Source organism: Mus musculus, chromosome 7 (genome assembly GCF_000001635.26).
Source record: "Mus musculus strain C57BL/6J chromosome 7, GRCm38.p6 C57BL/6J".
NCBI classification, from domain to species: Eukaryota; Metazoa; Chordata; class Mammalia; order Rodentia; family Muridae; genus Mus; species Mus musculus.
Genome location: NC_000073.6, coordinates 37,662,501 through 37,676,659, shown reverse-complemented (window position 1 = coordinate 37,676,659; position 14,159 = coordinate 37,662,501). Strand labels below are relative to the sequence as shown.

General features: G+C 46.4%; 1 protein-coding gene and 1 long non-coding RNA gene across 15 annotated transcripts in view; one reads left to right on the top strand and one right to left on the bottom strand.

Annotated features, from left to right (window-relative positions):
* Zfp536 (zinc finger protein 536) overlaps positions 1-14,159 on the top strand; it is a 456,017-nt gene that overhangs the window by 97,380 nt on the left and 344,478 nt on the right. The window lies entirely within an intron of this gene.
* 4930505M18Rik (RIKEN cDNA 4930505M18 gene) lies at positions 4,427-6,861 on the bottom strand. Its single transcript, NR_166497.1, has 2 exons — positions 6,760-6,861; positions 4,427-5,498 (listed from the first exon to the last, which is right to left on the bottom strand). It is a non-coding gene; the product is annotated as an RIKEN cDNA 4930505M18 gene (long non-coding RNA).

Below are 14,159 nucleotides of genomic sequence, written 5' to 3'. Positions count from 1 at the left end.
AATTACTGGGTTGCAGTCATCACACATAAAAGAAAAGTGACTGCCCTCCACATAGCATCTGTCAATGACAATATCTCCTCAGCTAGGGTCGGGGCCTTACAAGTCCCACCCATTTTTACACTGGAAATTTTTTTTTTTAACTGGCAGGGCTTGTGTTGGTAACCAGAGCTGCTGTGAGTTCTTGAAAGAGAGAGACCTCTTGTTCTAGATTAACCTGCATCAGCATTGGGCATTTAAATGCACAGCTATAGGAGGAGGAGTCTTCCTCTCCTATAGGAATAACAGTACACATAGTGAGTAAAGGTGCATGCTGCTCCCTCCCCATCCCCTATACTCATCATCTCAGGGTTCTAGCATCATGTGTGTGAAGGGCAGGGGATAGCCCTAGCTACCCAGTATGGGTATGGCTCTCATTTGTGCTGTCGTGGTTTGAACGTTCTCCAAGCTTCATGTACAGAAATGTAATTTCTCTTGTGAGATGCTAAGAGGGTAGAAAGTCATCCAAACACAGTGCCTCCAGGTAGGATTTTTGGGAAGTGATTAGGATGGGAAAAAAATCATCAGGAATCTCATGTATGAAAAAGGAAACCAAAGAAAAAGGAAAAAAAGAAAAAGAAAAAAAAAAGAAGAAGAAGAAAAAGGAAACCAGCTAGGCACATAAACCCACACGTGGTTGCTCCCTGTGTCTTGTTAATGCAGAGCTCTGTGCTGCTGTCTTAGGACAGTTTCAGTGAGGTTATTCCCAAATTTGGGTCATTAGTTATGCTCCTGCAGAACCTCTTGCCTTAGGTGGTCATAAAGCAGTCTGCCTCGTGTGGATTTAGTTACACCAAAGACACGGGAGCTAGCACACCTGCCCTTGAGGTTGTTCCTTATCTATAGGCTAGAGAACTCAGAGGAGAGGCAGACAGACTTTGTAACTGTTGCCTATAAGGAGATAGGTCTTCTTAGAAGTAGGTTTCTTCATCTCTGAAATAGGAAATGCATGGTCATTGCTGTGTTATTATGACTTGAAGCTGTGGTGGGGCTCAAGCAAGAGTCATCTAGGGAAGTGTTAGAGAGGCTGAGGGTGGCAGTGCAGAGGTTTGTTTAGGGTGCACTGACCGTGCGTGGTCCCCAGGCTGCAGAGGGTCCCTGTGGCTCTTATTCCATACCTCCTACTTGGGAGCATTATATATCCCATTGTCCATCTCCTATAGACCACTCTGATGATCTTCATCGGTGAGCCATAGAACCGTGAAAGAACCAGGTCCAGCGTTTCCTTTTGGGTTCAATTCTGTGTTCTGTGGCCTGATGGGAGTGCAGCCCTGGCACCAAATATTGGCAAAAGATTAGCCCAGATGTTATTTGTGAACAGGCTCCAGATGTGGACACAGCAGAGTGATCTGAGGCTTGGTCATGGGTGTCCAGCTGCACTTACCACGACAGACATGTGGCTGTTGTCTGTCACCTCTCCTGTAGAGCAAGGAGCTGTCCTCTCTCATTTGCAGTTCTACAATGCTTTAGGGGAGCCCAGTCCCACACCCAGAGACTACACCCAGAATACCTCGTCTCCTCTCTGCTAAATCACAAACAGAACTTGAACTTGGGGTCATGCATGAAGTCATGAGTGTGAGTTTATTTTTTACATGTGGAGTGTTCTTTATTTACAGTTGAAATCCCCCAAAGATTAAACTTTAAAAAGATTTAATAGTGCTGGGGTCAGATGCTAACCCCTTGCCATGCTCCAGGCAAGCAGGCAAAACTCAGAAGAGCAGACTCTTTGGAGAGGCTCTAACCAGGAGGCACTACCTGCTATCAGGAACACTTAGTGCTCTGCTTAACCTGAGGAGGAGGGCTGGGGCCTTGACTGGGGTGGAGTGGAGTGGGGTGGGGTCTATCTATGGAGTCAGGGACAGAGTGAGAAAAGGATGATAACTTGGGCTAAGCACAGAAGCCCAGGCTCTATGAACAGGCCTGTCCCTTTTCCTTCATAGTGGCAGGTCTCCATTTGGACAGCCACATGTATCCCTTTGATTTATTCTTCAGGGATTTTCTTCAAGTTGGTTTTCTTGACAGTTTGTGAGGAGAGGATCATGGGATGAAGATATGGCCATGAACCTCTCCACCTTGGCACACCAAGATGGACTGTACCATACAAATGAACTTCTGAAGACACTTTAATTTTTATTTTTTAAACTTCCGGTTTGTTTATTTTCTAATTGTGCAGTTTGGGCCTCTTTGCTGAAAATCTTTTTTTTTTTAACCAAAAAAGAAGAGGTAGGAGGAGGAGGAGGAGGGAGGGGAGGAGGAGGAGGAGGAGGAGGAGGAGGAGGAGGAGGAGGAGGAGGAGGAGGAGGAGGAGGAGGAGGAGGCACTACTGCTAAAATGAAATAAAAAGGAACGCATGTCCCCTCAGACTTTGGGCATAAAACTCAAGTCGAAGGCATAAGGATTCACACCAAATTGTCCAAGACAGAGTCCCGTAGTCCCTCCCCTTCACCTCTGACCCCTGCCCCAGCCAGTGGAATCTGTCCATGCCTACTTCCTCTGGGAATCTGGGCTCTTCTTGACAAGCAGTTCTTTTATGACTGAAGTAGAGTGTTTTTCAAGCCTGCATTTGATTTTTGCTTATAATTATCTCCACATAAGAATTCAATTTTAGATTTTGAATTGGAGACACATGAACCCAGCTATGCATGTTAAAAGATCAGTGACAAAAATCACATGACATTTGCATGCTGTAATTGTTCCCCTGGTCCCCCTCAGCAGGCTTTGTTTGGAACTTCTAGAAAAGCCCCCAGGGCACGGCCACACACCCTTCCCTTAGGGGCTGCTTTTACAAACTGTGTTCATATCTAAATTCTCTTAAGTGGCCATGTGCATTTTGGTCACCCTCAGGTCACACCCAAGCCTTTTGGACATGGCACCCATCTCTGTTATTTCTGCCTTGAGCTGTGGGATTTGAACCTGAGGGCAATGCGTTTGTCCTCTGATGAATTAGAAATTAGCAATCCTAATGATTCTTAAGGTTGGGGAACCCGGTTTTGATTAATGTGCCCATCATAAAGGGCACATTTCCAAAAATCTACACCAGTGGCCAGTATTACGAACAAGTTGGACTGGCCCAGGATCTTTGAATCATAATTACCATGGACCAGTAAGATTGTGTGTGTGTGTGTGTGTGTGTGTGTGTGTGTGTGTGTGTGTGTGTGTGTGGTAGTGGTGATGCTGCTAGTTGTGGTAGAGGTGGAGAAGGAGGAGGAGGAAGAGGAGGAAGAGGAGAAGGAACTGGAGGAGGGATGAACCCTAGAATCTTAGACATATTAGGCAAACACACTATCACTATATTACATCCCTAATTCTTCCCTGGAGGACTCTAGGCAAATGCTCTACCATTGGGCCACAACCTTTACTAGCCCATACCACCAGCCTTGGGTAGACAGGTTTTCTTTTTTGGTTTTTGGAGACAGGGTTTCTCTGTATAGCCCTAGCTGTCCTGGAACTCACTCTGTAGACCAGGCTGTCCTCGAACTCAGAAATCTGCCTGCCTCTGCCTCCCAAGTGCTGAAATTAAAGGTGTGCGCCACCACCACCTGGCATAGACAGGTTTTCTTGTGCCTGTTTTCTCTCTGATAAGGAAGGAGAATCTACTTTGGGGGATAGTGGGAAGTTACACACAGTGCCCTGTGCAGAGTGAAAGACTTTCATGCATAATTAGCATGATGATTGTTGCTCAAATAGTAGCTTAGCATTGAGCAATGAGGCGCTCTTAGTGCTCAGCTCTGCATAGCTCCCCTGTGGGTGTGGAGATGAATTGCTGGGCTGCAGTGGCCAGAGAGCCTAGAGAGGTCAGCAGGGAAAGCCTCCACAGCATAAAGGAGCAGTCTGAAATGTTGGGAATGCTCGTGGTTGGATATGGCTACCTAAGGACAACTCTTACTCCTGTGGGGGTTCCTATTCCCATCAAAGGAAAACCCCTGCATGCCAGGTGAGGTAAGGAAGTCCTGGGCATGTATGAAGAAGGGTCTTCATATAGTTCTCCCTGTGTTACCCTTGATCTGAACTCAGTGGATATTCTCGGCAGTGACTAGAGGGGAAAGCCGGCTCTTAGCGATCACTTATTCAATAAGTTGTGCTGTGTTACTTTGCTGTCCACATACCCTTAACACAAGTTCCATTGGGATCATCTTGTAATGCAAATGCCCTTCACGTGTGACTCCACTCTACCAGAGGGACAGAATGGTGGGCTTCAACCATGCAAGAGAAACAAGCATGCCTTTCTCTAGGAAAAAATGAATGCATATTCATAGCTATGAAGGGAGTTTTCTTTTGTATATCTTCTCCTTCCCATTGCTCACAGAGCCAACGTCAGCAGTCAATGGGCGTACTTTTTATAAAGGTCACTTCTGGCGGTGACCTTTATAAATTAGGGACCATCAAAAGGTACTTCCAAATGCTGGCTTCTTTAATGTCACTCTTTTTGACCCCCCCTTCCTCTCTTATGATAGTAGAATTTTCAACTATTTTTGACAGTGAGAAGATTGCAGAAGGGTGAATTTATACGGGGAAGGATATTGAAGGAGGTCTTGTTGGAGAATTTGCTTTTCCAATGTAGAGAAAGCTAGTAGCTTTAGATGAAGTGCCTCTGTGGTCGCAAAGGCTGGCTCAGGGTCCCTCTCCAACCTCTCCAAAGACATGCACCTGTCCCAAGCCACTGTCTGAGAACACAGGCCACACATTTGCAGGCAGCAGAACAGAGCTTCATTGAGAAAGGCTTGGTAGGTCTGGGACAATCAGCTTATGGGGGAATATTTTTGCTTGGTAGGAATGTGGTCCTGCTTGCTGAAAACATATCCTTTGTGCAGGGAACGCACATAAGCCGAGAGGCCAACTTTGCCCTCTGAGTAAAAAATAGGCTTATCTGGAATTTTGGAGGACTGGTGAATGGAAGGTGGGAAGGAATCTCTTTCAAACCTGCTCAACAAACTGCCTGCTTATAGACCTGGCCGTTCTGAGAAACCTTAATAGAGTTCTGTTTTGTGAAGTAGATGGCTCACACAGTAAAAAGCCCTTCTAAGTGGCAATTAAGTGGCCTTTAAAGGAACCACTAATTTATAGCCCTTACAAGGACTTGCTACAGTTATCTTGTATTTGTTTGTTTTGGAGGCAAGGTCTCACTGTGTAGCCAAGGCTGGCCTGGAATCCTAAGTCTTCCTGCCTGGGCCCTGCTCCCTCGGTCTGGCTCCCTCCTTCAGTGCTAGAATTATAGGTGGGTCCCCTGTGACTGGACGGAACCGCCTCTGGAACCACAGGGACTGCTGCTGTTGAGTCTCTTTCCTTCCACACAGGCACACTGCTCTGAACTGCCAAACCTCCTCAGGGTTGTCGTATTATTTCCAAACAGCACATCACTTTTTAAAATAGTGATTTTTGACTGTGGCAGAATATTTTGTTCCAGGCGCACGGCTTACATTCTCGGGTCTGCACGTGGGGAAGATATTTCCTCCACCAAATTTCTGAGGAGAAAAAAAAATTGAAATTGATTTGGCTATTATGGAACTGAACTACCCAAGTTGCAATAATATTGATCGAGTAGAATAAGACTAAATTGTGCAAAAGTATGTGTTTTGGGTGACATTTTATTATCTCATGACCTAAATGAGATACTACACTTGCCAAAAAAAAAAAAAATCCAAAACCCAACCACAATGGCAGGTATACAGTAGACACGCAATAAAGAAATCCCCAACTATGATTACTATGATGAGTCCCCATCACCAACAGTACCACATTGGATTTTTCAGAGCTGGGTAAATGTTGAGTAATGTGTCTTATACTTTATTCATCAGAATGCTAGGAGTTTCTGGGTGCCCGCATGTTAAATATTAATTGTACTAAGTCTAATCCTGTCCAGGTTTGTGGCATAGGGAGTTATATTAAAATAAATTTAACAGTGTAAGCAGCTTGGACAAAAAAAACAAAAAAACAAAAAAACCAACCAAACAAACAAAACAAACAAACAAACAAACAACAACAACAAAAACAAAAACGTATGACTAGCGTAGAAATCACCTCTCTAGGGGTTGGTTTTGTGAACACAAGGTGGTAGCGGGCAGTACCCACCTTCACTGAGGGCAGCATGGATCAGAGAGATGCAAGAAGATATGACTTGAAAGTGAGGGATTGAAGGATCTCCTCTGATGGCACATCAGGCTCTTCCCAGACTTCCAAGACTCCTCCCTCTCTTAGCTCTTGTCTGGGAAACAGGACTAGGGACCAGCTTCCTTGAGCTGCTCCTAGAACCCAGCTGCTGCAGCTTTGAGGTCTTCAGGGTCTCAGAGGGGAGATAGCACAGGGCTGGTGACTTCCCAGTGTTGACTTAGGGCTTAGCTTTCTGCCCCCAGGGGCTCACTTCTACAGAGTGTGGCTTGCAGGCCCACAAAGCCCTAGCTTGAGCCAAGAGAGGCCGAGATCTCAGGATTTTCACCACACAACCGCATTGCTTTTTCTGCAGCTGCTTTTAGGATTTACATTGTAAGAGCAATGCATTGGGGGAAACCACATGTTCAAGGTCATTGACACCAAGAAATCAAGGTAATGTTTATCCTTGTGACAAAATACTGGGGTTTGCCACTGTTGGCACCACCTCTCCCAATCGAAACAAGGTCTAACTCTTTAGTCGGGCAGGCCGGAAATCGACTACGTAGCCCAAGTCGGCCTTAAGCGCCTGGCAATCCTCCTGCCTCAGCCTCTCAAGTGCTGCGATGCTTGGCTTACCAGTTCTTAAGCAAGCACCAGTTCCTGATGCCCCACTCCAATGCTGCCTGTTTCCAACCAGATCACCTTGCAGAGTGTTCCGATGCCAACCTCGGTGTTACTACTTCCGGCGAAGCACTTCCGTGTTGAGCCTCTGTCGGAGAGTGTGGAGGCTCTGCATCTAGCAGGGTGAACGGCACCATCTAGCCTTCTCACTGCCACTAAAATTTCTTTTACACACTTGATTTTAACCACTCATCCCATAGTCTTACTGTGGCTTGGCAGAGACTGTCGCTTGCAGTGGCTTCCAACATCTGGCCATGTCACTCACTGTCCTGTGTTCTGTTAACCACTTTTTTTGTGGTGGCTTTACTGCCCTATCTTTGCAGTCCTCACCTTTGACCCTTCTGCTGCCTTCCTGTCCCCATTGCTGTGTCCTTGTCCGTCACAATCCACTTCTTAACTACTGGCTCACATCTCCCCTCAGCTCCCGGGCAGGCATCCCTTTCCTTCATCCTGTGCAGTCCAGGGGACTCAGCTATCCACCTACCCTGTGCCGACTTCTCACACTTCACTTTACAGGAGAAAAGTATAGAGCTGAGCCGACTAAGCTAAGAATCTTCAACCACAGTGGGTACTGCATGTGGGCACTGGTATGCCGTGGGTCAGCTATGGCTCTCTCCTGCTTGTTGTTAAAAATGGTAAATGCTATTTTTTCTCTTTTTTCCTCTACCTATGGTGGCGTGGTCTTGTCTCCAAGAGAAAAGAGATGCTCTCTGGGAGTGTTCCTTATCCTTCTCTAACTTCAGTCCCCAAATCCTCTGGCCCCGTTGTTCTGTCCCGCTCTGCAACACAGGAGACCACCGCCTTTACTTTAATGACTAACCTCTGGAATGGAGACCCTTGCCAGCCTACACTCACAGGACTGTCCCTTCTTCATCCCTTTGGATGCCTCGTCTCCTCCCTCTGTAAAGTTTACCTAATCATTTCCTATCCTCTAGCTCCACTTTCTCTAATATTAATTCATAATGCCTTAGCCTAATCTATAATTATCTTAATTATTTATCCATTTACCACCTTTCCCCTTCCCATAAATCAATATTCTTTGGTCTGGGTTGTACCCTAGAACCTCATTCGGTACCTGATATGTGTGGAATCTTTATAAATGCATTGAAAATGAGCATGCTCCCATGATCCGTGAGTCCTGCCTGGGTCTTGTATACTAGTTAATTTTCTTGTTGCTGTTAAAAAAAAATCCTGACAACAGCAACCTAATGAAGGAAGAGGCGGTTTCAACTCACAGTGTGTGAGTGCAGTCTTTCCTGGTGAGGAAGACACTGGGTAAAGGTTGTGAAGTGGCTGGTCACATGCATCTTCAGGAAGCAGAGATGAATGCTGGTGTTCAGCTCATTCTCTTTGTGTTTGCTCAATTTGGTACCCCAGCCTACGGGATGGTGCTGCCCACTTTCAGGGTGAGTCTTACAGACCCACTGAGAGGTATGTCTGCTAGGTGACTCCTAACGAAGCTAAGTGGATAATGGAGACTGAACATCACAGGAGGTTTCTCTGACTGTAGCCCCAATTTCGATGTGGAAGACTATGGATCCCTGGTGAGAAATTTGAAAATTCTACTGGCTCGACAGTGTAATCCTCTGGGAAAGTTAAGTCAAGTTCAAGGGCAGATGACCTTAGACCAGATAGAAGCTCTTAATGGGGTGGTGTCTTAGTTAGGGTTTTACTGCTGTGAACAGACACCTTGACCAAGGCGACTCTTAAAAGGACAACATTTAATTGAAACTGGTTTACATGTTCAGAGGTTCAGTGCATTATCATCAAGGTAGGAACATGGTGTCATCCAGGCTGGCATGGTTCAGGAGAAGCTGAGAGTTCTACATCTTCATCTGAAGTCTGCTAGCAGAATATTGACTTCTAGGCAGCTAGAACAAGGGTCTTAAATCCATGCCCACAGTGACACATCTACTCCAACAAGGCTACACTTCCTAATAGTGCCACTCCATGGACCAAGCATATAGAAACCACCACAGGTGGACAGTGGCAGGAGGTAAACTCTGGGAATCAGGAGGAAGCATCCTTGCCACTTGGAAGAGTTGGGAAGGCACCAATACTGGACACAAGGTAGGACTTGGTCTCTGGCATCAGCATAATGATAGGGCCTTTAAGGAAGATAATACTTCTTCATGACCTTCTGTAAAACCCAATTCACCACTGCAGATCTGCCTCATTCCCTGACATTGACCCCATATCTAGCTTTTGCCTAGTGGTAGAAACCCTACTAGCACCTTCCATGTGGTCCAACCTCACCCATAGCCTATATCTTACCTTAGGAAAAAAAAACCTAGAACTCTGCCCTAGGAATGCCCACCCACCTCCTGGACCCTACTGAGATCAACCCCAGACAAACCACCCCACAAATTAGTGGACCGTGTCTATGTTGACACATCTATTCTCAACCTAATGATATGTTTGTTTAACTGATGACTGCTGTCCTCATTAGGGACTCATTGTTGAGCCTGGAATAGTGATTATTTTTTGCTGATATTCCTTTTCTGCAGAGATGATTTTTTAAAAAAATCACTCTTTGGGTATGCTATGAATCCTTAATGAGGATAGTTAAATTTAAAAGAAACCCCCAAATCACCCTTCAGGTTGAAAATAGAAGTGTCTACACAAGCAAGCTGTTAATTTGCTTGTTATTGATGGACACAGGACGGTGACACACCCACAACCTTTGATGAGCATGCACTTCACATGAGCATGGTAGGTACCAGGCAAAGAGTCAGCCAAGCCAATGGGAAGTGAGTGCTTGGGGTTCTAGAACATTCCCTTTACTTTATGTAGAGAGAAACATTGCTCTGATGATTTGAGTATATTGACCACGGCTTCCAAATTGGATTCAAAGGTGTGCAAATTTTGGGAATGGGTAGAGAAAATTGTTTATAGAAACTCATTAGTTGGACACCTAGAAAGTTAATTGTGACTTAACCAATTCAACAACCTCTGAAAACTACCTTCTCTTTGGAGTTCTTATCAAATTCTTGGATAGGACATATGTACTAACATCACAGCTCTTAGATCAATGGAGTGAGACACTCAAGGCCATTGTCTTGGTTGACTGTGGGGTAAAGTTCTCAGATCAGGACCACTTTAAAGATGGGGTTAAGGATAAGGTTTCCTCACCAGTGGTGGAGGCCATGTTTACCTCTGCTCCTGTCTCTTCTCATCTATAGGCTGGATCTATGCATACATGCCGGCTCCCCTTTAATAGATATATTTGAAATGGTAAAGACTATGAGAGAACCCTGAGAACCTTGGTCCCGTGTCTTGATTAGAATAATGTTGTTCATGGTGAAATTACAATGGTCTTGGTCTCACTAGCTCTTATGATTTTCACGAAATGCGTGGAGCTGGGGTGGGTGGGAAGTGAGGAAGGTACCAGGAGAAAGTCACAAAGAAGGTGTGTGGTTAGAGTGTGGAGAACTTGGGCTAGGTGGAATGAAGCTCTCCAGGGAGCTGGCTTTTAATTCTGGCCGTGCCAAATATTAGCTGTGCACCTCTGTCACCACAGCCCTGGAATGATTATGTCAGGAAATAAAATGATGGTATCTAGTATATAAGAACTCATTTTCTTACATCTCAGTAATGAAACCGTGGCTGAGGCTATCCCCAGCTAGGTGTATTTTACCCAGCATCTCTGCATGGCCTATCCTTGTACCAGATATGTGTCAAGAAGGTTCTAGATTAGTCAGTGGGTCTTCGGCCAGCTGCATCAGCCCTCCTGCCTGGTCTCTTCCCTGTACCTGGCATGTCTTCTTGTCACTTCGTGGCTTCTATACACTGGGACTGGCCTTTACCTTCAGCCAGTATGTTCTATAATGCTGTGGATATTAAATCTACCATAGCCCCTCCAATGTGCAGTCACATCTGAACAAAATCTTCCATGGAACCAACCCCAGATCATTTAAAGCATTCCTGGTGTCTACTAGTCACCTGGGCATAGGGTATATGGTCTTACTCCTTCTTGACTCTGCATGGGTTGCCTCTAGTTACTATGGCTTATAGATCAACAGCAGGCTGTTCAGCAGTTACTTAGAACCAAGAGGTGGGACAGAGACTGGCAAGAGCTGGTCCCAGGCAAATCATCCTCTCCACCAAATTATGGAGATGTACTTATAAATGCACTTCTAGAGGTGTTCTAGAGAACAGATCCAGATGGACCAGGGAGGTTCCACCTCGTGTGTGTGTGTGTGTGTGTGTGTGTGTGTGTGTGTGTGTGTGTGCGCGCGCACGCACATGTGTTATATATACATGCATGTGAATGTTTGTTCAACTGTGTTTGATGTGCATATGTATATGTACCTGAGGTAGATACTGGAAATATTTTCTTGGTCACTTTCCCCTTTATTCATAGACATAGGATCTCTCATTTGAACCCAGACCTCACCAGTATGTTTATTCTGGCTTGCTGGCTTGCTTTGGTGATCTCCAGTCTTTACCTCCTGAGTGCAGAATTTTATATGGACTGCACACCTGACACTGGTGTGGATTCTGGGGATCCAAACTGTACTCCTTGCACTTGTGTGGCAAGCACTTTAATCACCAAGGCATCTCCTCAGCCTAATCAGCATGAATGTTGTCCTATGCATGTGTGTAAGGCTGGACTTGTCTGCAGTGTGTTAGAGTCTAGATGAAAAGGATGTTGCATTGCTTTGATGCGTTGTTGCCTATTTCTTCTAGGCACTGCCACTGCATAGGCATGGACCATGTCTGGCCCAATCACTTGTTTTCCTGGCATGTAGAAGGCACTTATTTGCAGAGTGAATGGGTGAATGACTGGAACACCAAAACAAGGGATGTTGGTGGTTCTTAGAAGGACAAGATACAGTATAGTGCTGGACTTGGCATGGAGCCTTGCCAGAAGGAGCGTCAACAAATGCTTTGCAAATGCAAGGTTAGCAGAGGTCCCTTCTGAAACACACACACACACACACACACACACACACACACACACACACACACACACACACACACACACAGGGTAGCTTTAAACCTGACCTTGCCATCTACTTGCAAATGCTGGGACTATAGGTGCACACCTACATGTGTGAGTCAAGGAGATCTTGGAGTCTTGGGTGACACTTGGTGCAGAAAGGAGAAAGATGGCATGGCTGAAAGGCACATTTCTGTGGGCAAGGCTATAGAAGGTGCATCTGGAGCTGGAGTTGAGTGTAGAAAGGAAGATTTAGAGACCATGTCAGAGAGGTCATTAGAGGCATGCATGTATGGCCTGAGCTGGAGGCTTTAGTTGTGACCCCCGATGTTATTTTAAGGTGGTGGCTTTTTTCATATTTAATTATGAATGAAATTGCATTTGAGGACAGCATCTGATGATGGTGTGTGGTTATGCTGTGTGGGCTGCTTTCAAAATAGCTCACCCCAAACTTCATTAGCGATTAGCTCGAGGAAAGTGCAGCCTGACCCGCTGGCATTTTTCATTTCGTCTGTGCCCAAGTTTGCGTAGGCAGGGAAAGGTAGCTAGTGGGTTTGTAGGTCTCTGGTGACACGGGCTATCTCTTCCAGATCTTGATCTCAGAGGCCCATTTTTGAGGATCTCAGGATGCATGATGGTGTCTGTCCTCCTTTGCCCCCCCCCACTGTATCTTCCTTCTTCCTCTTATAGCATGGTGGCACTGCATGGCATGCCCAGAGAGCATGGAGCTGGCACTGCACACTCCCGGCTGGCCCAAGGCATCTGGTTGCTGAGCCCAATCCTGTTGTTTCCACTCCATCCCCACCTAAATATGGTCAGTGTTTGCAGCAGCTCCAACACTGCCTGCATCCACGGGGACTGTGGATTTCTGCTTGGCCATCAGCAAGCTAGGCCTTTCCTGGCCTGCCTTCCATGGCTAGCCTTAGGAGAAAGCCTTGTTATCACGGAGCTTAGCCTCGGTGAGAAAGAAGCACACATGGGCTGGTGGCCACAGCACCCAGAGCTTTGCTGGACACAGCATACAAGCTAAGTTCCTGTCCCCGCCCACCCACTGCTGACATTAGCCGGAGAGATGGCTAGCATCCCAGGGTAGGTTCCAGATGAAGCTCATTGCCCTTGGAGGAGGCAGAGACATGACTGATAAACTAACTTGGCTTTGCTCTCTGCTGATTCCCCCACCCCACCCTTCTTCAAAGTCTTCCTCTGTAGTGCAGGTGTGTTTCTCCTGCCTCAGCCTCCCAAGAGTTGGGATCACAGGCGCACATGATCAGACTGGACGGTTGGCGCTGTCTGATCTTTTGTAAATCACCCAGCCTCTCTGTGCCCCAGTTTCTTAGTATCCACATGGTGGGGGATAATGTGAATAATAATTGAAATAATCATGCATGACATTTAAAGAACTCATCAGTGGGCCAGGATCCCGGCAGGAGCTTAGGAAGAATTAACAGTGCTTTGCCACGGATGATGATGGTGATGGTGATGATGATGGTGATGGTGATGTTGACAGACCATGTGGCACAGTGGCTCAGAGTGGAGCCGAATAGTCTGGGATTGAATCCTCAGGCTCTTGTGGCTTGGCTGTTTAACCTTGGGTGAGTGACTTGACCTTCCTTTGCTCTGGTGGCCTCCTCTCTGTGAGAGGCAGTGCCTATAGCACTTCTTAAGCTGGCATGAAGAGTCTGAACTGGGCCCACTGGTCCACAGAGAGCCGGACTATAATTGACACAGTCTTCTATGCAAACTGGTTCCTGCTGTCTTTCACCAGGATTTCTGAGTTATTGTCCTAGAAGCTGCAAGATGGTGGTCACCTTTGTATTTCCTTGTGCCTCAGTTTCCCTGATGATTAAGTCGAGATACAAGGTTCTCTGTGCAGAGTTAGTTGTTCTGCTGACTCTTGGCATGCAAAACACCTGAAGGGTGAAGAGCTGGCTGTTGCTTCACCCCTCCCCTCACAAGCTCCTCACTTCCTGTGGGGATGTGAATTTCTGTAGCTATGTAATCCTGGCTGATATACTCACAGGAGAGTCTCAGTGCTGCTCTTCCTTTGAGTGACAGCTGTTTCCAGGCAGGTACCTCCCCCGTGCTCGTGTGCAGTGAAAAGGGAGGAGAACAGTCCAGATTTAAATTTGGAATGTGGCAGAGTCATGCCAGCCTGCCTGGGGGAACCCAGACAAAACTGCTACCCTGGACACCAGGATGCTGAGCCCATAGGGTTAGGACATTGGAGCCTTGAGTAAATTGAGAATCCAAGAGTGGCTTGTGGGCAAACAGCCAGTGACCCCACTCTGAGGGTGCCTTGATCATTGCCTCAGGAGGATAGAGGTCCACACTTCACATGGGCAGTGTGTGCCCAAGAGTGGAGTTGAACAGGAGTGAAGTCTCAGTGGGCAGGTGATGGAGGTTTGCTTACTCA